A 21,861-nucleotide genomic window follows, 5' to 3' on the forward strand; every position below is an offset into this window, starting at 1 on the left:
CAGTTTGAGGGATAAGCAATTGGTTGGATGGTCATATTCAGAGTGTAGTGGTCAATGGCTCGAAGTCCAGATGAAAATGCATGACAAGTGGTGTCCCTCAGGGGTCTGTACTGGAACCAATGCTGTTTAATACCTTCATCAATGATATCGACAGCGAGATTGAGTGCACCTCAGCAAGTTTGTAGGTGATACCAAGCTGAGTGGTACAATGGCCGTACTGGAAGGACGGGATGTAATCCAGAGGGACCTGGACAGGCTGGAGAAGTGGGCCTCTGAGAACTTCATGAGGTTCAACAAGGCCAAATGTAAGGTCCTACACCTGGGTTGGGAAATCCATGGTTTCAATACAGTATGGGGGGTGATGTGATTGAAAGCAGCCCTGTGGAGAAGGACTTGGAGTTGCTGGTCGCTGAGAAGCTCGACATGAGCTGGCAATGTAGCCAGCAGGTGAAGGGAGGTGATTCTGTCCCTCTATTCCTCTCTTGTGAGACCTCATCTAGAGTATTGTGTCCAGTTCTGAAATACTCAGCATAAAAATGATATGGAACTGTTGGAACGGGTCCAGAGGAGGGCTGAAAAGATGACTGGAGGGCTGGAGCACCTTTCCTACGAGGACAGGCTGAGAGAGTTGGGGTTGTTCAGCCTGGAGTAGAGAAGGCTCTAAGGATACCTTATAGCGACCTTCCAGTACCTGAAGGGGCACGAAGAAAGCTGGGGAGGGACTCTTTACAAAGCTTGTAGTGATAGGGCTAGGGGCAATGGGTATAAACTGGAGGGGGCAGATTTAAGCTAGACATAAGGAAGAATTTCTCCACTATGAGAGTGGTGAGGCACAGGTTGTCCCGGGAAGCTGTGGATGCCCCACTCCTGGAGGTGTTCAAGGCCAGGTTGGATGGGGCTTTGGGCAGCCTGATCTAGTGGGAGGTGTCCCTGCCCATGGCATGGGGGCTGGAAGCAGATGATCTTTAATGTCCCTTCCAATCCAAGTATTCTATGATTCTATTTTCCGAGACTTTGCATTGCATTGCAATTCACGTGTTTATCAAAAACTGCAGCAAAGCGCTGTAAATGAATTTGAATAGATTTCCAACAGAAACAGATATCAGATGATATTAGTGATCTGTGGATTATAAGTTTTGTTTATAAAAACTTTTAAAGTGGTGAATGATTTCAATCATTATGAGTTGCAAGGTGTGAGTGTTTAAAGGGAATTACTATGCAATCACATAGACCAACAATTTTAAAAGGAAAAAAAATGAAACATAAGATCTTATGGCTTTCTTTAACAGGAGTGACAATCATAGTGAGTCATACTTACAGTATAGTATACACTTACAGTGAGTCCTTTTGGACGTGAATAAACCAGAATATGATATTCTTCCCTTGAAAGAAGAAAGTTTGTGAGGATAATCTTTTCCAGATAATTTGCTAAAGAGTGAGCTCTATCAGCTTAAGGATTTCTGAATTGCCTGGAAAATAGTGCTGAAGAGCACACTGTATAAGACTTACTCTTTCATAAGTCAAAGGACATTTAACTCAAACTGGATCTAGAACAAATTAACCTGAAAATTTTCCAGTAAAGCAAAGTTTTTAATTCTCTAGTTAGAACTGGGGATCCTGGGAACATTCCATATTTTTCAGGATTAGCAATAAAGAGAGAAAAGAGTCAAATTCACTGAGAAACTGTCATATCCAAAGAATTTAAAAATAAAGAGTGAAAGTTAAGGAAAATTTACAGTTGGATCTAATTATTCTGTGGAACGTGAAGAGAAAAATATAAATGCACTCTTTTGGGGATCCACTACTTTTGAAAGTACTGAGTTGCTAAGCTGAAATGATAGAAGAACCTAGTGTGTCCCTTTTCTGTCTTTCTCTTTCTAAATTTAAATTTATACACTGTGTTGCTAACAACATATGGACACAATCTAATTTTTCATTAAGTGTACCCATGCTATCCACATTAAGGAGAGAGGAGGCAAGTATACTATAAATAGAGAGAGATGAAGCTCCTGTCTAAAAAGATTAGGAAAGAAAGCTGATTTCACTAGACCTTGAAACATGATTACTTTCGAACCCATGAGATAACGTAAAAAAATAAGAAAAGAAAATGTGGTTTTTTTGGTGAAGATCACAATACAAGGAGACAGCATATTTTATCTTTATGCCCTCTATGAGTATTTGTTCTTGAAGGAGTCACTACTGGTCTTTCTGTATCTGTTTTCATTTATGACTTCTCTGCAATAAATAGAGACATTTTTTTTTATTAATATTGGCTTCAAATTAGTATTTATCCCTTTTTTCCTCTCACTATTTCTTTAATTATTTCAGCTTTCCTCTTCTGACTAGATCAAATGTGTCTGTTTTCCCTACTTGCTCTGTTTCAAACAGTCTTGTCCACCCCATCATTTTTATTGATGTTCTGATATTTGTTTTATCTTTTTTTGTTTTCTTTCCTTTTCTACGTTTTCTTTTGTCTTGTGTTGTTTAGGAGAAGATTGATGATCTAATTTACGAGACATTACTCCAGATTAAATTGGCAGCCTATCTATCATACTTCCTGTCTAAATTTGTGTATCAAACAAGTTTTAAGCCTCAGCTGCTCCATGTAGATTTTCACTACGGTAACCTCATATTTTAGAGTACTGTCTACCAGCCACTGTTCTGGGAGGAATTTTGAATAGCCTATCCCTTCCCTTCCCTTCCCTTCCCTTCCCTTCCCTTCCCTTCCCTTCCCTTCCCTTCCCTTCCCTTCCCTTCCCTTCCCTTCCCTTCCCTTCCCTTCCCTTCCCTTCCCTTCCCTTCCCTTCCCTTCCCTTCCCTTCCCTTCCCTTCCCTTCCCTTCCCTTCCCTTCCCTTCCCTTCCCTTCCCTTCCCTTCCCTTCCCTTCCCTTCCCTTCCCTTCCCTTCCCTTCCCTTCCCTTCCCTTCCCTTCCCTTCCCTTCCCTTCCCTTCCCTTCCCTTCCCTTCCCTTCCCTTCCCTCTTATTTTTCCTTTCTTTTAATAAACTGAACTGATCGTAAGAGAACATACATATACAGAGAACACACATTTTTCCTGAAGTATTCTTCTTCTAGAACATTTTTTCCTGAAGTATTCTTCTTCTAGAACATTAATAATACAATGATCAAGAATTAATAATGCATTAATAACAGATATTACTTTTGATTTATATTTGGTATACTGTTATAAAGTGGGTGAAGCTTGCTTTAATAAAACTGTTGGAAACTATTAGAGACAAATCTTGATCCTAAAATTGAAAAGATATCCTTTTTTTGTTAGGCTCATGAAAGTATATCTTGTTTGAAATATTAAGCTATTCTTTGAGCAGCAAATAGATTCTGAAAACAAAATGTGGAAATGACTGTAAAATTAAATATTCTGAAAAAATATTACTTATAAGGGTAATAATAAACACTAAAAGAATTATGACTTTTGGGTCATGTCAACTTTTTAAAAAGAAAATTCAGTTATGTACATCATTGCTTGTTATTTTATCCACACCTTTTTTTTTTTGTTTTCAGCTCAAATTATTTATATATGTGTGCACTAGTTTCTTTCAAGGACAGGTGAATTTAAACTTAAGTGACATAATAGGATCTCAGAGCAACAGAGGAAGAGTCTTAAATTAGTTTCAGAATGTAAAACAACCATGCGTGAAGTTCACAAATTTATTTATTCTTCTCTTTTTACTTATTTATGGGTGTCTTTACAGAGCTTGTTAACTTAGCATCAGCAACAAATGCACTTCAATTTACTTTCAGACATTCCTGTTGGAGGCATGAGGATTAATTAGCAAGTTAGTAACTCCGTGATATACACTATTTGAAAATGGGAAACGGATTCATCAATATTACAGAGAAAAGGACATTTTGATATCTGAAGTCTTGGTTGATGCACATGGAAAGGGCATTGCAGAGAATTGTGGACTATTGGTATCTTTACTATTTCTGTAAATTATCTTCTGAGAAAAAAAAAAATCCAGAACAGAATGAGAAAATGGTTGCTACTTAACACTCCATTTACTGCTTTCTTATAAGCTTCTCCCTCTTTCCTTCCTTTTGGTGTGTTAGTAATTGGCTATGATTCTGTGAATGCAGAATCCATTCCTTAGCTACAATGACAACCCAGTTTGCTGAATAGAATACTGAAGAGCATTTCTAGTATCTATTTGAAATTTTCAGTGTGAGACAAACATTGTGCTAATGCCATCGTTTTAAAATCACTTCATCTTCAGAAATCATTGAATCTTAAAGAATTCTCAGTCAAAAGCAGATCTTTAGGATCTTTGCCATCCTTAGGATTTTGAAGATTTTTGGTGGCTTAACTTAAGTAAGTCTGCAAGTCTGTAAGTTTTGCCCCATGGCAGCAGTTCTTTGAACTGATGAATCTAGGAGTAGTTTGTCCTTATGCTTCCACTTATAGGAACTCCAGCTAGGCAAAGACGAAAGTAAAGTAAAGATGGTTTTAAAGCTCTTGACAGAGAAATCTGCTTTGGCTTAAAACTGGCAGAATCAGCCTTGCCTCCAACTAGAGCTCACTGTCCATTCAGTTTGTACTCTCAGGGAAGGAGAGGAAGAAACAGCACCACGACTGAAGTCTTTCTTCAAAAGTTTACTACACTGGTAATAGGAGATGGTGAATTTATAATCCTATGTGGAGAAGTCAGAGATGTGACTACTACTGTCTTGCACAATGAAGAAAGAATAAGAGTAAAATTTACAGTATGAGAAGAAAAAATATAGTTCTCTTTATCCCTTATCTGCACATTAAATTTCACCATAAATCAATGCTGAAAGCCTAGACTAGCATAGGACAACAATTTCATCCTACAGTAAATGGAACATGTTAAAAAAAAGATAACTACGGAAGGCTTGTAATTTGTATGTTTGAATAAATTTGTGAGACACTTGGTGTTCCTCTTACAATCTTTCCCATGTCTTTTGTTGTTTTCAAAAAACAATACTCTACTGAGTCTGTACTATTTCACGGTAAAACTACACACACTCTTCAATATTTATCTGATCATATATAACTCATGATTCTGCAGAAGTGAAATAGCTATCTTGTGAGATGAAGTAATATCATGGGTATATTTCCAGTAGTAGTTATTTTTCCCCAGAGCAGAAATATTCTATTACTGTGCTTTTTTACAGCTGAAAGTGCAAAAAAGTAGGCACAGGCTAGGAATGTATTTGAGTTATATTAGCCTTATTTTTCAAACATTAGCCTTTGATTTTTTCATAAATTATAAAATCTATGTTTATTTTTGTCAATATGTTGATTTTTTTAAAAATGACCCTTTATTGTGAAGGAGGTTAAAACACAGAAGAGAAAATAAAACAATTTTTACAAAAATATTGTATTGTCAGATCTGTTTTCATCTTAGAATTAAAATGCTCCTGTTTTAGGAGTTGATAGAAAATGCTAACTTTTCTCTAATAATTTACAGGAATATATTACAGTTTAATCATTAGTTTGAAATCTTCCTATGTGTAACTATTATTACAGTGGTTCAATTTCACATGTATATAGAATCAAGTATATCACTTTTATGTAATTATTGGCTGAAAGATAGAGTCATAGAATATCCTGAGTTGGAAGGCATTCATGAGGATTATTTACTCCAATTCCTGACTCCACCCAGGGCCACCTAGAAATTAAAAAATATATATAAGAACATAGTTCAAAAACGTCTTTAGCTCTTTCAGGCTTGGGTTATGATCCCTTTCTTGGGGAGCTTGTTCCCGTGGTTGATCATTTCCTCCATAAATAACTTCTTCCAAGTATATAAGTTCCACTGAGGCAGCTTTAAGCCATTCTTTCACGTGCTGTCAGTGGACACCAGAGAGAGGAGATCAGCACCTCCTTCTCTACCTCATGAAGAAGCTGTAGGCAGTGATGAGGTCATCCCTTAATCTCCTCTTCAAGTATAACAAACCTAGTATCCTCAGCCACCTCTCCCTCTAGTCTTTTCACCATATTTATTGCCCTCCTTTGGACACATTCTATTATTTTTATATCCTTATGTTGTGCATCCCAAAAGGGTGAGGCTGCACCAATGCTGCGTATAGTGGTACAATAATTTCTTTCAATTGGATAGATATACTGAGCCAAAATGCACACCAGAATGTGGTTGACCCTCTCAGTTGCAAGGTCATATTGTTTGCTTATGTTAAACTTACCATGAACCAAAACCACCAGATGCCTTTCTGCAAGGCTGTACACCAGCCTCTTCTCCCCCAGTCTGTACCTTAGGCTTACGCTGTCCCAAGTGCAGAATCTTGCATCTGTCCTTATTAAATTCTGTACAACTGGAAATTGTCCAGTGTTGTAATCTACCAGGACCTCCATGTAAAGCATCTCTGCTCTCAAGGGGATTAACAGCTCTTCCTAATGTAGCATTAACAATTAATTAAGTGCACACCCAACTCCTGTGCCCAGGTCATTGATAAAAACATTGAAGAGAACTGTGCTTAAAATTGAACCTGAACAACACCAGTAATGACTGTCTGCCAGGCAGAAGTTACCCTGATGTCACTACTCTTTGAAACCAAACCGTCAGGCAACTGTTCATTCATCATATATGTCCAGTTCTATGCTGGACATTTTGTCCAGAAGGATACTGTGAGAGATAGTATAAAAGCTTTGTTACAATAAAAAAAAGAATCCTATATCTATTGCCTTCCCTTCATGCACTAGTTAGGTAAATTTTTCATAAAAAGGTATTAAGTTAGTGAGGCATAACTTTCATTTCATGAACCACGTTGACTTTGACCAATGACTTCATTGTCTTTCAAGTGTTTTTTTAATAATTCCCAGATCAATCTTCTCTGTAATTTTACCAGTCACCGAAGTAAGACTGACAGGCCTATCATTACCATTGGGTCCCATAGATTTTTGTGCATTCAGTTACAGCAGCAAATACTGTACACCTCCAAAGTCGAATGGGAACTGAACGTTCTGCCAGTTACAGTCTTCCATGCCCAGGACTCCAGGTGCCCTAGGGCCCACCACTAGTGTTAAAGACAGGTGAAGAAGGTGTTAGATGTCTCTGCTTTGTCTTAATCCTTATCTGCGAGGTGACCAATGTTTTTTTTTTAGTTCTCTTTTTTTGTTAATGTACTTGAAAAAGCCTTCTTTACTATCCACGACAATATGACCAGCTTCAATTCCAGAGGAGCTTTGTCTATGTGAATTTTCTCCCTTATAGTGATGAACAGCACCTCTGTAGTTCTGTGTAGCCTGACTTTGCCTCTCAAGTCAATATAATTTCTTTTTCCATCTAAGTTCCAGAAGATTTTTATTCAGTTGAATGGGGCTCTGCCCCGCTTGATTGACATATTGAAATTGCCTGCTCCTGCATGATTAAAGGATGGCTTTAAAAAAGCAGACAGCATTTATAGACCCTAATACCCTTAAAAGCAGATTTCCAGGAGACTTTCCCAACTAGTTGCTTGAGCAGACAAATGTCTTCTCTCTGAACATCGAGTGTAGTACCTTTGCTAACACCAAAGACTTTAAACTCAACTGTATCATGATCACTGTGGCCAAGATAACTACCAATCTAGTTCAAAGCTCTTTAAAAATATAATTTTACATCTTTTTTTGTAGTTTTTTGTTGATTGTCACAAAATGCAGAATATTGGTCACTGATATTTTGACGTATTCTTCCTTTTTATACATGCTTCTAAAGTCCTGAAAATGTTCAGCAGTCCTTCCCTGTCAGCAGCATGTATTAAAAATGTTTAATATGATATCCACAAGTATTGTGTCTATAAATACAAAGCATTAAAATTTATACAGAGTCTTAAACAAAGAAATAAGCTTATTAAAAGTTAAAAATTTAGATAATGATCTTGTTTATCACTGGAAAGTTGAAAATCTCTCTTTTCTACCATAAAAACCTAACTTCTTAAATATTGATAGGGGTTTATCCACATTGCAAATTTCCCTTTTACCTTCACATGTTAAAGTGAAGTTGAGAAAGTAATACATTTTTGCTGGAAAAGAGCCAATTAAAGCGTTTACAAGGCTAGAAGGTGAAGGGTCTCTGTGTAATGGGAAGGGATGACATTTCTGTCTCATGAATACAATGATTTAATTCCTTGACCTACTGTTGGCAAGAGCTAGTGTATGGTGAACACTTTCAGGTCTGACATATTCATTAAAACAAAACAATCCCTAAACCCCTCCCTTGGCTAAAGCAAAAGAAAAAGTCAAACGTTTAATTTGCATGAGATTCCTTTTCCCTCAGAAGGGATCTGTAATGTGACTTTGAAGGCTGACTTAACCAAACAAAAGGTAAGAGAAGAAGAACCTCTTTGCTTACCTTCCCTGTCTTACAGAGTCCATGCAAAGTAAAAAGATAAGAAAAATATTTTGAAAGGGTTTTAATGTAAACATGGGCAGCTGTTTTAGACATTGCCACATGTGCATAGTCAAAGACACATCAGAAAATCCATGCTGAAATTCAGTTTTGTGGCCCTGGAAGAAAGGTCAGAAGGTTTAGCTGTTAAAAGTAAGTTAACTCTTTGCTTATTTGACCATTAAACTGTCAGCATGAAACTATGTTTTAAACTTATAATGGTCTGAAATCTTAGTGGTAAATGAAGTCTGAAGACCTATTAACCTGCCCAAGTCGTGAACCAGAGGCTCGTTCAGCTTCACTGCTAACTGTATCATGGCAAAGAAATGTATAGTAAGAGGTGAGAAAAACATCTGAATCTTATCTTTGCTTGGCAAACTTATGTGGCATAAATAATTGTCAGTGCTAAACTTGAATTAATAATATATAATTGCTGACATTACTGTAAAGCTAAGCTGATTTTTCATGATTAACTATCAAATGCTTGCAATTTTCTTTCTACGAGTTCATACTTAGTGTAGGTTATGAAATGGCATTTGAGTACTCAGCTCAGTACAACCTATTCGCTTTTGAAAATAAATTCACATTTTCACTGTAAGTTCATATCAACACAACTTTACTTTCATGTATTAATTGATGAGATTACAACTGTACTAATTAAAAATGTTACTGAATTCTTTGGGGTTTTTTGTTGTTTTTTTCTTTTTCCAGCTTTTCATCTAGCATTTAAACTAATTGTTTGGATGTAAGGAAGGTCAAAGAAACAGCGCAAAATATGTCATATAGCTATCTTAAAGAATATTGTATCTGATTGTCTCACTGTTATGTATTAAGTTATAGAATATAATTTATTTTGTTTGCTATTTAAAAAAAATTAGATATGATATAGCTATTGTAAAAAAAGCACAATTGCATGGAGTACTTTCTTGCAATTACTTAGGTTATTAATCAGAAAGCTTAAACATCTAAATACAATAAAAGTCAAAACATAGTTAAATAAAAAATAAGCATGATCTGTAATTATTCCTCCTGTACAAAAAGATGGAAACAATTTATTTCTTTTTACACAAAAGATACAATACATTTATGATAAATAAAACAAGCTCACATTAAAAAATCTGCATCACCTTCTTCTTTGCATACATGACTTTCTGAAATCCTTTTGTAAAGCTTAATTGCCATGTTTTATTCCTTTTGTCACTTCCTTAATTTCCTTTGGTCACAGCACAGGTAGGCTGCCAACTTACCCTGAAGCACAGTCTGTACTGTGCGTTAAGACTTTAGTCTTATTAGCAGGACAAAGACTCACGCATCCCAACTGAGTCTCGCATAGTAGCATTTGCACAACATTGGACCCAGCCATGTTGTGCTTAAACTGTGTAATCCTAAGTGGCTTTATTATCTCAGGAGCTCAGCATTGATGTGTATCAGAATGACAGAGAAAGAAATCCTATCCCCTATAATTACCCTAATCCTCCTTTAGACTGTGACTACCTATCAATTTCTGGTGGTTGGATATTTTTTTATATCGTCTCCTAAATGCTCTAAAGGACATTAAACTGACAGATGCATCTATTTGCCATAGAGAAAAAATAAATTGTTTTCTTTAGGAAATACCAGGAATGAGAGGCTCTATAAAGAAAGTAACTTAATTTTCAGTGGAATATTCACTCTCCTGGTTTGACATGGTTTTGCGGGGGTTGTGGGATCAGTATGAAATATATCATTCTTAGCAGTCAGGATGATCAATTTTTAATTTTCGTATTGTATGTATCAGTTCCAAGTTCTGAAAGAAGTCAGTCCTGGCACTGAGTAAGCAGAAAACCTTCCCACTGTCCCCATAATGCCTCAGGGCTTTTTTAGATATGTTACTGATTTCCTGCTAAGATGTTCTCTCTTTCAACCTTGAAAGTAAATATATGCTATAAAGAAACTATACAAATTGCACCACCCTCAGAAACTTCCGAAGTAGATGAAGAAGTGTATCTGTGTCGTAATTAGCAAATTACATATGTCTGAGACTGCAGGGGGTACTAATGTCAGCCCACTACAGACAGGCAAATATCCATACTATCAAGTTCTATTCCCTGCAAAACGTAAAACCGTCTGCAGGGGATATTTAGTCCCTGACCCGTACTAATCCTTGAGGAATGTTTGGGAACTGCTCATCAGAGCTTGGTACAAGCTATAACTGGTTTATTTTAGGGAAAATTTTAGTAATTTAATAGTCATGACAATCAAGTTTCAGAGCCTGGAACATACTCTGACAGTTTAACTCATTAGTATTGACACTGCCTTCAAGATTAGTTCTATGGCACTTCAGTGTTCTGTAGGTATTGACTATATCTATGCTAATTAAAATAATGATGATGAGCAACCACAATAATAATAATTGGAGAGCCTAAGTACAAATAAATTCTCTGACTTCCTAAAACAGAGCGCTTGTAACCAACGTGCCCTTTGGGAATCATCATTGACACATAGTATACTCCCAAATATGCACAGACACCAGATAGCAACTGGGCATCAGTCTATAACTTTTCCAGAGGTTACTCAAGCAGTTTAATATTATGGATGATTACTTAACAGTGTAGCTATCTATATTAATAAACTAGAGAGGGACAGGGAATAATTCTGTACCATTCCTAATGGATACTTCAGGTGTGGCCACTCAGTTTTGGAGGAGACAACAGTCAAAAACTTGCTCTGGACTAATTTTATTTGACAGTGTAACTGCACCTGCAGTATTTAATGTCTACATAGTAGTGTCTTTAAGTGACTAATAATCATATTTTCTTTCAAAATAAGGCTCAAGTGCACCCAGCTGTGGTCTGGCTCTGTTATTACCCCTCAGTTACCCTGCCTTCGCAGCAGCTTATCTACTACTTACAGGAGAAACATCTTGCTCGCTGAAACTCTAACTGGGCCCAATGTGCTGGAGAAGCTCTTTGAGTTGCAAGGTGTCTTTGTTTCTAGGGCCAGCCAAGTTCAGAAGAGGCTACAGCTACAGCTACGAGGCTGCTCCCGGACCTGCTGGCTTTTCACTGTAAAGGCAGTTAAAAGGCTATCATTCTAACACATTCATTTCAAATGTCTGCAAAAAGGGCTTGCTATTGGGATCACTCGCTCTTATTCAGAAGAGGCTTGAAAGCCTTCCTTTTTTGCCAAGAAAGTCTATTCCTGTTTTCAAGATAGGAGTTTCTCAAGGTTGTTTTTTTTTTGTCCAAGTGACTTCAGAATTTCCTGTTATTCAATGGCTTTCTCCAGTCAAAATCTTACGAAAATTTGAAAACTTTGCTCCTCTAAGCTCCTGTCACACCCCGAGGGAGACAGAGCAGGACCCAGAACTGTATTTAAACATTTAGTTTATTACCTATAATGCTACAATTCTAAGTCAAGAATGTTAAGCTTAAGTCTAACCAATATTAGCATCCCATAAGGATTTGTGAGGGACCATACGACCTGTACGGAGTTCGGTGATAAAGTCTTTAGATGTTCTGCAAACGTTCTGGTGTTCGGCGTTCGTAGGTTGTTGATGCCGATGGAGGATCTCAGACCAGCTGAGAGGGAGCTCCAATTAAGGCTTGCTCCTCTCGTTCTCTTATAGTCCATTCTGGAGTGATAACATCTCGGGTGCCAGTCGGCCCATCTCCTTTACTTTGGTCAGTGGTGCCTGATGGTATGGGACACAGTGGATTGCTTAATCCCCACCAACCGTGTAGGAACCCAGAAAATCCAGGATCATAGATAAGGATGTTTCCATCACAAAAACTCATAGTCTAAATCACCCAAGTACGACATATGTAGATTTCTTTTCACACATCTTATTAATATTTCTGTTTTGAGGATCACCTGAGTCTTTGTTCTGAAATCTATGGTGTTAATCTGATAAGAGAGGGGATGACCAGGTGCCAATTTAGTCATCCTGATAGGCAAATGAGTGGCAGAGACATAATAGCTCATTCTCCCCGACTCATCCTTGCTGCACAGGTGGGCTTTGATACGGACTGGCCACTGGATCTCCATCTGGCCCCTCTCCACATGCCACTCAGAAAAGGCAGCAGCCCTCTTCAGCAGCTTCACAACAAGAGGGATATGTCAGCTCCCAGTGCAGAGGATGTGAAAAATTATTCCACTTATGAAAGGAAGATAGCTTAAGGACAAACATAAAGTCATATTTCAACCTCTCCTTCCTAATTAATAAAACCAGGAAAAATAGTGAATTTTGTGTTAGAGTACTACCATGCTACCATACCATGCTGCATTCCCTACAGCAAGAGTATTTAGAATCTGGTTCAGTCTGTGTTAGTGTTGCGCCTTCCACCCTAGAACCTCAGCCAAGTACAAATAAACCTCTTTTCCATATTAAAACAAGGCATGTTAAGAGTACTTATGCTATTTGTGTTGGCATAACTAATACAATCAGTAATTTCTGTAGATGTATTAGATATTTTTGTTTTGGTGATGACACTAATAACACCTCCTCAGTTTAAACACACATCTTTCACTGGTTATTTAACCACCTCAATTAGTGTAGCATTAATCAAATTTTAAATAAACTATTTAAATAAGAAATGAGTCATGTTCACAATTCTCTACTGTAATTTCCCCTCCCCCCTCCCCATGCTCAGAGTGCTTCCAAACATGAAATGTATATATTATAAACATCTCTTTTCTGAACAGTGTTCAACAGTAAGTGCAAATACAGCAGTGGAATGTCAGTGGTCTGTTTCTAAGTATTGCAAAAGCAGTCTGCTTCTTCAGGTGATAACAAAGAAATGGGGAAAGTCTGTGAAAGAAATACATAAAGCAACCTAGATCTATGTAACTGTTCTTTACCTTTGAACTGTGTTTGTATGATTTTAATTCACAAAATAGCAATTAAACAAGCTGAAATTACCACCAGTAAAAAGCATACAATTTTAGAAAATTATACAGATAAATAGATAAATAACACCTACGTTTCTTATTCTGAATATCTAATTTGGCATTTTTCATTCATTATAATTTATCAGAGTTGATTATTGCCATATGGAATAATGTTACTGTATTAAAATGACTTAAAGTGTTACCAGATATACTCTATTAACTTCTACTTTTATTGAACATAAGATTCAGTGATTTGATTTTATTAGAGTTCCTTTTGATTCTTGACTATGCTAAAGTAAATGAAACATTTGATTTGAAAAATAAACTCTTTTGAAACTTTTTGCATCTTTAAATAAACATCTAAAATGGACTAAAGGCTTTTAGAACATCTAATCTTTCTGAAAATGTGACCCCTCCAAACTAATACAATAGATCTTTAGAAGGCTCTTCTGCTTTCTGTACTGTTGATATGATACCTCAAGGTCCTGTTTGCACACAATTCTGTGTTTTCAGTTAACCCAGATCTGTTTTATTTCAGACTGCAATCCTACAGAAAGGTAGCTCATAGCAACAAGACTGTCATTGAGTACTAAAGTAATTGCCACACAGCAAAAATAAATATTTACACAGTACACAGACTTTGTATAGTAAGGAGATAAAAATGAAATGTATAATGAAGTCTGTTTAAAAAGGATGTAAAAAATGTTTTTGTATTGGTGACTGGATCAGAAAATAAGTGAAGTTTAAAGTCAGGACAAAAATGTATTCATACTAAAAATTAGGATTTCATATGTAGCATGAGAAACATGTGTGTAATATTACCATTTGCTAAATGTGCAGGTCCAAAGAGTTGCAGTGAATGGAGTCATATCTAGTTGGTGGCCAGTCACAAGTGGTGCTCCCTAGAGCTCAGTTTTGGGACTGATTCTGTTTAATGTCATCTGCCTGGCTGAAAAGAGTATTGAATCATAGAATAGTTAGGGTTGGAAGGGACCTTAAAGATCATCTAGTTCTAACCCCACTGCCAGGGGCAGGGACATCCCACTAAATCAGGCTGCTCGAGGCTCCAGTTGGTGAATAGTTGGCTGAATCTTAGCCAGCAGCATGCCTAGGTGGCCAAGAAGGCCAATAGTATCCTGCCTTGTGTCAGAAATAGTGTGGCCGGCAGCACTAGGGAAGAGATCACCCCCCTATATTTGGTGTGAGTGAGTTTGCTTTTCAAATATTGTTCAGTTCTGGGCCCCTCGCTACAAGAAAGACAATGAAGTGCTGGAGCATGTCTAAAGAAAGGCAACAAGGATGGAGAGGGGCTGGAGAATAAGTCTTATGAGAAGCAGCTGAAGGACCTGGGATTGTTTAGTCTGGAGAAAAGGAGGGTGAGGGGAAACCTTATTGTTCTCTACAACTGCTTCAAAGGATGTTGAAGCAAGAAGAGTGTTGGTCTCTTCTTCCAAGTAACAAGTGATAGGACAAGACGAAATGGCCTGAAGTTGTGCCACGGGATGTTTAGACTAGATATTAAGAAAAATTTCTTCACCAAAAGGAATGTCATAAACTGGAACAGGCTGCCAAGGGAAGTGGTTGAGGCGCCCTCTGTGGAGGTACTTAAAAGACATGTAGGTGTGATGCATAGGGACATGGTTTAGTGGTGAACTTGGCGGTGTTAGATTTATGGTTGGACTTGATGATCTTGAAGTTCTTTTTCAAACCAAATGAGTCTATGATTGTATCATTTTATGATTATCTGGTTATTATTCACCTACATTCATTCATATTATATTTTTTTCAGGAATTTACATTTTTCTTCACTGTAAAATCCTTACAACCACGCTAGAAATAGTGACTTTTCTCATACTTCATGATGAAACAGAGAGTTAGTTCTGTGTAAAGGAAGAGTTTCTACACCTGCCTTTTTATAGCAGGCCATTTTTTCTTACTATCTGTCTTCTTTCAATACTTAGTGCATTTCAGTGGTTAGATGGAAGCAAGACATAAAGTATTTTTTTTTCTTTCTTCTGTAATGTAAAAATACAGTTGATATCTGGACACAAAACATTTTCCTAGTGTTATTTACCTGGAAAGAGTTTAGATAATTGAAATAAACTTTAGTTATTTAGAAAAAGTTGAAAAATGCTTCAGTTCTAAAGATGTATAATTGTTTAATAGACATATTTTTACATCATTCCTCCACTTTGTCAAGGTGCAAGTTTTTCTTCCTCTCCATTACTTTTAAATAAGTCTTGTGAATGTTACAATACACTTGGCAAAATGTGCAACAGAAACATAGAAATCTTAAAAGTAGCTTCGCAAGTTTTCCTTTAGCTGGAAGACTTAACCTACCATGTGTGATATGTTAGGGCAAACACATTTAGCAAAGATATTGTCTGAATACGCTGGTAACAGTTTTATGATTTAATACTAGTGGGTTATGAAAACATGAATTTGTATGCAGCTTTCTAAGCCAAACATTTTCATATGGATGTTTGCACTTTCTCTCTATACTTTTCTTTATATGCTTTGTGAGTTCACTTTCATAAACTTTTAAATTGATGTGCTATTTAAGTGGTGGTGTTAATATACTTAGGAAATTCAAGGATAAAATACATTGAAAATGTTCCTGAAGAACTCTTACCAATCTGCTTGCTATTTAACAGTATGAAAATAGTGAAAAATGTTCAATTCAGTTAGGCTATTTTTAAATCATTCCTTTTGAGACAATTGTTACCCTTCTAGACAAAATCCTAATCCTTAGCATTACTTTCTTTTGTTGTGTCTTTCTTTGTCACAACATATACCTCTGACTATCTTATCATTCTTCACCAATTTTTTTTTTTTTCCTGGCACTGTAGAGAGAGAAGGAAACAGGATTTGTCAATGAAACCATTAGCTAGACATAACAACTGGCCACGGCTCCCATAAACACCCTGAATGGTCATTCATTCCCTTGTACACTCTACAAAAAAAATCTCTAAGCGAAAATTCTGTTCTAGGATGTTTGCATAGAAATTCTATTGACTTTAGGGAGATCTGAGCACAAATGAAAAATTGAACTTGGCTCATTTAACATAATATTTTAAATACTTCTGATGAAAATTAGCTGCTGAATATGCAGCAAACTTTGCAATGTTTAATATCTCATCTATATTGTATATTACTTTACAGCCAAATCTCATTCTTTAACTAGAATGAAACTACCAAAGTACCATCTGTAGATTTAAGTATTTGGATACATCTCAAAATTTTGGATTCAGTGTTGTCAATGGCAGTGATTATTTTGAAAAAATTGGCACTTAACTAATAAGTGTACTGCAGCTGGAGCACAATTCCACAGATAAAGACCAGTACAGTTACAGTCAGATGGTTTCCATGAATTTTCTAAAACTACATCCCACCACAGGTGCCAAAGTTTTAACCATCTTTTAACTGTCTTGAAAATTTTGCCAAGGTATTTATCAAATTCACAGGATAGGTAGACTTTGCTAAAGAAAAATATTGCAATATTCATTTTAACTACAAAGTTGTTTGTTCTTCAGAGGGGTAAAGTTTGTTCGAAGAGGGAAGAACTTATATCAGACAAGAAAATATAGTGGAGAAAGGTAAGATTTTACTCTCTGAGGTCTTCTTTAGGTATTCTGACTTTTCATTTGCTCTTGACACCTTGTGCAATAACGAGCTATTTAAGAATATCTTATAGATATTGTGATTTGTTTTCTTTTAATTAAATTGACATATCACTCTTTTAAAGAGAACATGTTGTAACCTAAGCTCAGAAATAAAAGCATCAAATTCTGAAAGTTGAAGCTCTGGCTCAATAAATAGTCTTTCTTCTCTTCTACAGCCTTACAGTGTATAATCTGCTCTGCAGACATTTTGGTATGATCTAATTTGGTGATGCATCTATATCACACATATAACTTCAACCTATTGGAGACAGCATAATTTTTTCCATTGGATCTAGAGAAGTACTCTAAACAGCAAATTATTTTTTCTGGCAGTGTAGTTGTGTCTCACTGTTTTGCTAAATTACTCTTGCAAAAAAAAATCTTACCTTCCAGTAATAACAGTGCATAATGTAAAATTAAATATCAGAAGACATTAGTCAAGGAAATAATATTGAAATATATGAGGTCCAAGAAAGTGATTGGAACTCGTCAGAATAGATTATGAAAGGGAAATCATGTCTAATTAACCTGGTTGCCCTCTACAATGAGATGACTGGCTCAGTGGATGTAGGAAGAGCAGGGGATGTTGTTTAGCTTGAATTTAGTAAGGCTTTTCACCTGACTCCCATAACTTCCTTACTGATGAATCAATAATGTATGTACTAGACACTGAAGCATTGTAGGCTGAGAGGTGTATTGAAAGCCAGTTTAACTGATCATAAAAGAAATCTTAATTATGTTGAGGGTCAACATATCAAACACCAGAGTGGGTTGCCCAGAGAGGTTCTGAAGTCTGCATACTGGAGATATTTAACACCTCACTGGACACATATCCAAGCAACCTGTTGTAGTTGCTCCTGCTTTTACTGGGTTATTGGACTAGACAGCCTCCAGATGTCTCTTCCAACCTCAGCTATTCTGTGATTCCATGGCTTTATGAAGGACTATGTTTTCCATACGTTGCTGAAGTGACAAGGCCTGATCGACAGACCTGAAGTGATATGGATGATCCATGGACAATTCATATTCCATGCCTATGTGGTCTGTTCAGTCTGTAACTTTCCACATTTCTATCATCAATATTCATCAACAGAGTTGTACTGCACTATTTCTAATGCATAAGAGACTGAGAAAGTGTTTCATTCAGTAGAATTGTGCTGTGTGAAAGAGAGAGGAGCTGGGCAGGAATGTTGTATTTCTACAGCCTCTTAGCTTAAAGATAAGAAATATCCAGCCGCTTCCTCCTCTCCTGGGACCTTGGCCACATTCCTGGAGGGGGGTGGTGGTAAGCAGCTGAAGCCAGACTCCACTTTTTGGGGTGATGTAATTTGTATGTTTGATCATATAAAGTCTAAGCCCTTTGTGGCAAAGCATGGGGAGACCTCACCTCCAGGTGGATGCACTGAGTGGCTTCCCAATTATTTCTCTGAATCCTTGCTACAAAAAAAGAAAATGTCCCTCCCCAGCATCTATGGATCTGGATGACGATAAAGCAATTGGTGATGTATATTTCTTAATCACTGTACTTATTCTTTTCTGGAAATGATTAGACACGTTGTCTTTACAAGCTGTTACTGTTCACTTGTGATTGATCACTACTAATAATTTGGGTTTTTTTCTTGCTGTAATAACTTGAGTAAAACTTGGTTTTACTGGGCCTTTATGATGATTTTTTGCTAAAGACCCCTCTCCCCTTTGCAGTAAAATAGTTGCCTACCTAGTCTTGAATATAGAAATTGATATAGTTATTTTTATTTAGTTCATCTTAGTGAATTTCACTTTTTAATGGCAGCAGCAATACTTAAAGTCCAAACATTTTCTCTACTTTGTGGCTGAAGTGTTTCCAAAGGTTGTGCACAAGATGAGGAGAGGCTATGGAGGCTTTCATCAGAGTATCACGATAGAGCAAAGAGACCTTAAATTATAGGCAACAATGTTTTCTACATTTGTATAGTATTAGAAGAAAATCCCAGTTTCTGTGACCATATCATTGTCATGTAATATATAGAGAGTGTAAAATATATGTTGTATTTCCTCACTGACTAAGTGCGCAAATGACTTTGGCATGAACACTTTCCATGTAATTTTAGAATTGCTTTCCCAAACATCCACAGCTCTGGAAATTACATTTCTGCAAATGTTGAGCTAGCAACTTTAATCACAAGATTGCTTAGGAAAAGCCAATACAAAGGCTTTTGAGTATATCTGAAGTTCATTAACTTTGAGTGAATTTTGGCATATAGCTCTCCATTCTTCATTCTGTTTTAATAAATTCAATAATTATATTAGTAATATTTTCATAAATATATATTGTACAAAATCACGTCTATGCTTCATACTTCATCCCTGAATATTTTTACTGAATACTCTTGCAGGTAAAATGTGGGATATTTACTGACACAGATTACAGAAGATGTTTAAGTCTGACTTCAGGTTCTGACAATTCTTAGACCAGGACTTTCCATCTTATTTCTTTGACATATATATTGGGTTTGGAACTAGGCTAATTTAAATCAAAAAATCCCAAATAAAACGCAAACAAATAAATAAATCTGTGTTGGCATAACTTAAACTTCTTGATACAGAATATTTTGCCAAGGGCACAGGTTGTTATTTTTCACTTAATCTGAGAAATCTATACAGCCTGAGTGTGCTTCATCACTAAAGCTATGCTGATTACCTGATATTTGCACCCTGAAATGTTAGCTTCTTTGTGTTTTTTTTAGACAAATGCAATGGCAAGTGATTGTAAGCTTTATTCTTACAGATACCGCAGCCTATTTTTCTGCTATAATAAACAGACGTGTACTCCAGTAAAAAACTGAAAAATCACTCCCATTTGTAATAGCATTCATAAATAAAGCTGTTAGATTCACTGAGTATCCATTGTCCTGGACATCTGATGATTTTGGAACATCTGTCCCAAAGAAAATCAAATTTTTCATTTAGATTTTGCAAGTGCACCAAAAGCTATGCAACTTGTAATGAAGTCTCAAAATCAATGCTACTCAATGCACAAAACTTCTGTAACTGTGAAAAGAAAAATTTAAAACAGGTTGTTCTTCTCATATTACTTTTGATTATGAAAGGTGATACCGTGCTCTCTTTTCCAAGGTTGTTTTTATTTTTTTTAATTATGTATTTTTTCCAAGTATATAAGAATTCTCTTATCATCTGAGTGTTTTTTCAAGTCTGTAGAATAAAGCAGATTCTCCTAAGTGACTGCAATGTCCACACATTATTTATACTAATAGAGTTACATTTACTGAATCTCTCATTTACTTCTGAATAGGGACTACAGCTACCAGGCACTATATCTACTAAAGAAAATAGTCTTGACCCATCTCCTGTGCAAGCTGTTTATTTTCTGATATTGCCAATACAGAGAAATTACTTCATTTCAAAGTGGATCTTCAGATTTGCTCTATGATCCTGCTGACTATTATAAAGAGGAAAATGAACAGCCATGTATTGTATATTGTATGAAAGCATACAAAAATACTGTACATAAAGCATGACTTCAGTTACCATCTTTTTCAAATTAACTCAATGAAGGAATGATAAATATTCATTTTCTCCTTTCCCACTGGCACCTAAATGTAAATACAGTTAATTATGGCCTTCTAAATGTAATTATTAATCAGTTTTGTAGCAACATATAATTTATATCCAGATGTATGCAAATGTTCAAGTTTGTTTCCCACATGGGTTTCATTAAGTTACAGCAATCACACATACTGAACAAAGCACTGATCTGTGCTCTGTTATCAATACGCAAATACCCAAACTTCCCAACACAAAAGCAAATAAGCGAAGAAAACACACACACACATATGCATATGAATGTATGGATATATACACATATGTATATACACATATGTATCCCATTCAACTTGTGTTAAATTAATATTCAGAAACTGTTATTGATCACACAGACCAAAAACACTCTAGGGGATTTTATCCACCTCTTTTGTGAAAATATTATCTGTGGTACATTCTAAGGAATTTGTGACAAGACTAACTGCAAGAGCAAAACCATCACAGAGCGCATATGTAATGCATAACTTAGGATTTCTTTACCACCTGCCAAGAGGATCTTCAGGACTTGTGTGATTTTCATGCTAGACTCTTGTTTATTAGGGCGTGTAAGAAGCCCCAGCTTTGCCTTGGTGAGAACCCCACTGTTTCATGGCGAATCTTGTGAAGATTGATTTCAGCAATCCTGAAGCTCTGCAGAAATATGTTTTAATACATGTTTCATTGGCTTTCCTTTTCCCTCTTTAATAAAGGTTGTACTTATCTCCACGCACAAATAACCTTGTCAGATTCTAGACTGTCATGCACAAATCTGACCTAAGGAACAAAAGTACTTTTTAAAGGGTTGTGGGGCTTTTCCCTCTTTACAAGACTCAATGTTTATCAATATAGGTAACTGAATGGTAGTAACCGGACATCTTTTATTTCATTAAGCTGTTAGACTTCTCAAATTAAAAGAGGTAAGTTGGAATTCTAGTGGATAGTAGGTCAAATTGTATTTTTTCAACTGAACAAAATACATGTTCTATTGCTAAAAACTAACATGGCATTCCACTATAACTTACTGTCCTCCAATTTTTAAAGAAACAAAATTATTCAAATATAAAATAGAATATTACATGGTATACTATATTTTTTGTTACACTCCATTGAAGCCTTTGAGAGGGTCTTACACGGGCAGAACATTGTCCAAGTGTATATACCTTCTATGCCAGTCATTAATCATAAGCCTTTTTCCGAATATTCCTTGGTTTTTGTTCATGGTAATTTGAGGGGTTACTTAAGCTCTGTAAGTTTTCTTTCCATTAAATGATGACACTATATTTTTATGTGGAGTCTTACTATCACATAATCATAGAATTGTAGATTCTGCATTTTTAATATCATGTAGTGTTTTTAAAAAGTAATTAAGCACAGAAAATCTTAATT

The sequence above is a fragment of the Cuculus canorus genome, chromosome 1, assembly GCF_017976375.1.
Source record: "Cuculus canorus isolate bCucCan1 chromosome 1, bCucCan1.pri, whole genome shotgun sequence".
In the NCBI taxonomy this organism is placed as follows: Eukaryota; Metazoa; Chordata; class Aves; order Cuculiformes; family Cuculidae; genus Cuculus; species Cuculus canorus.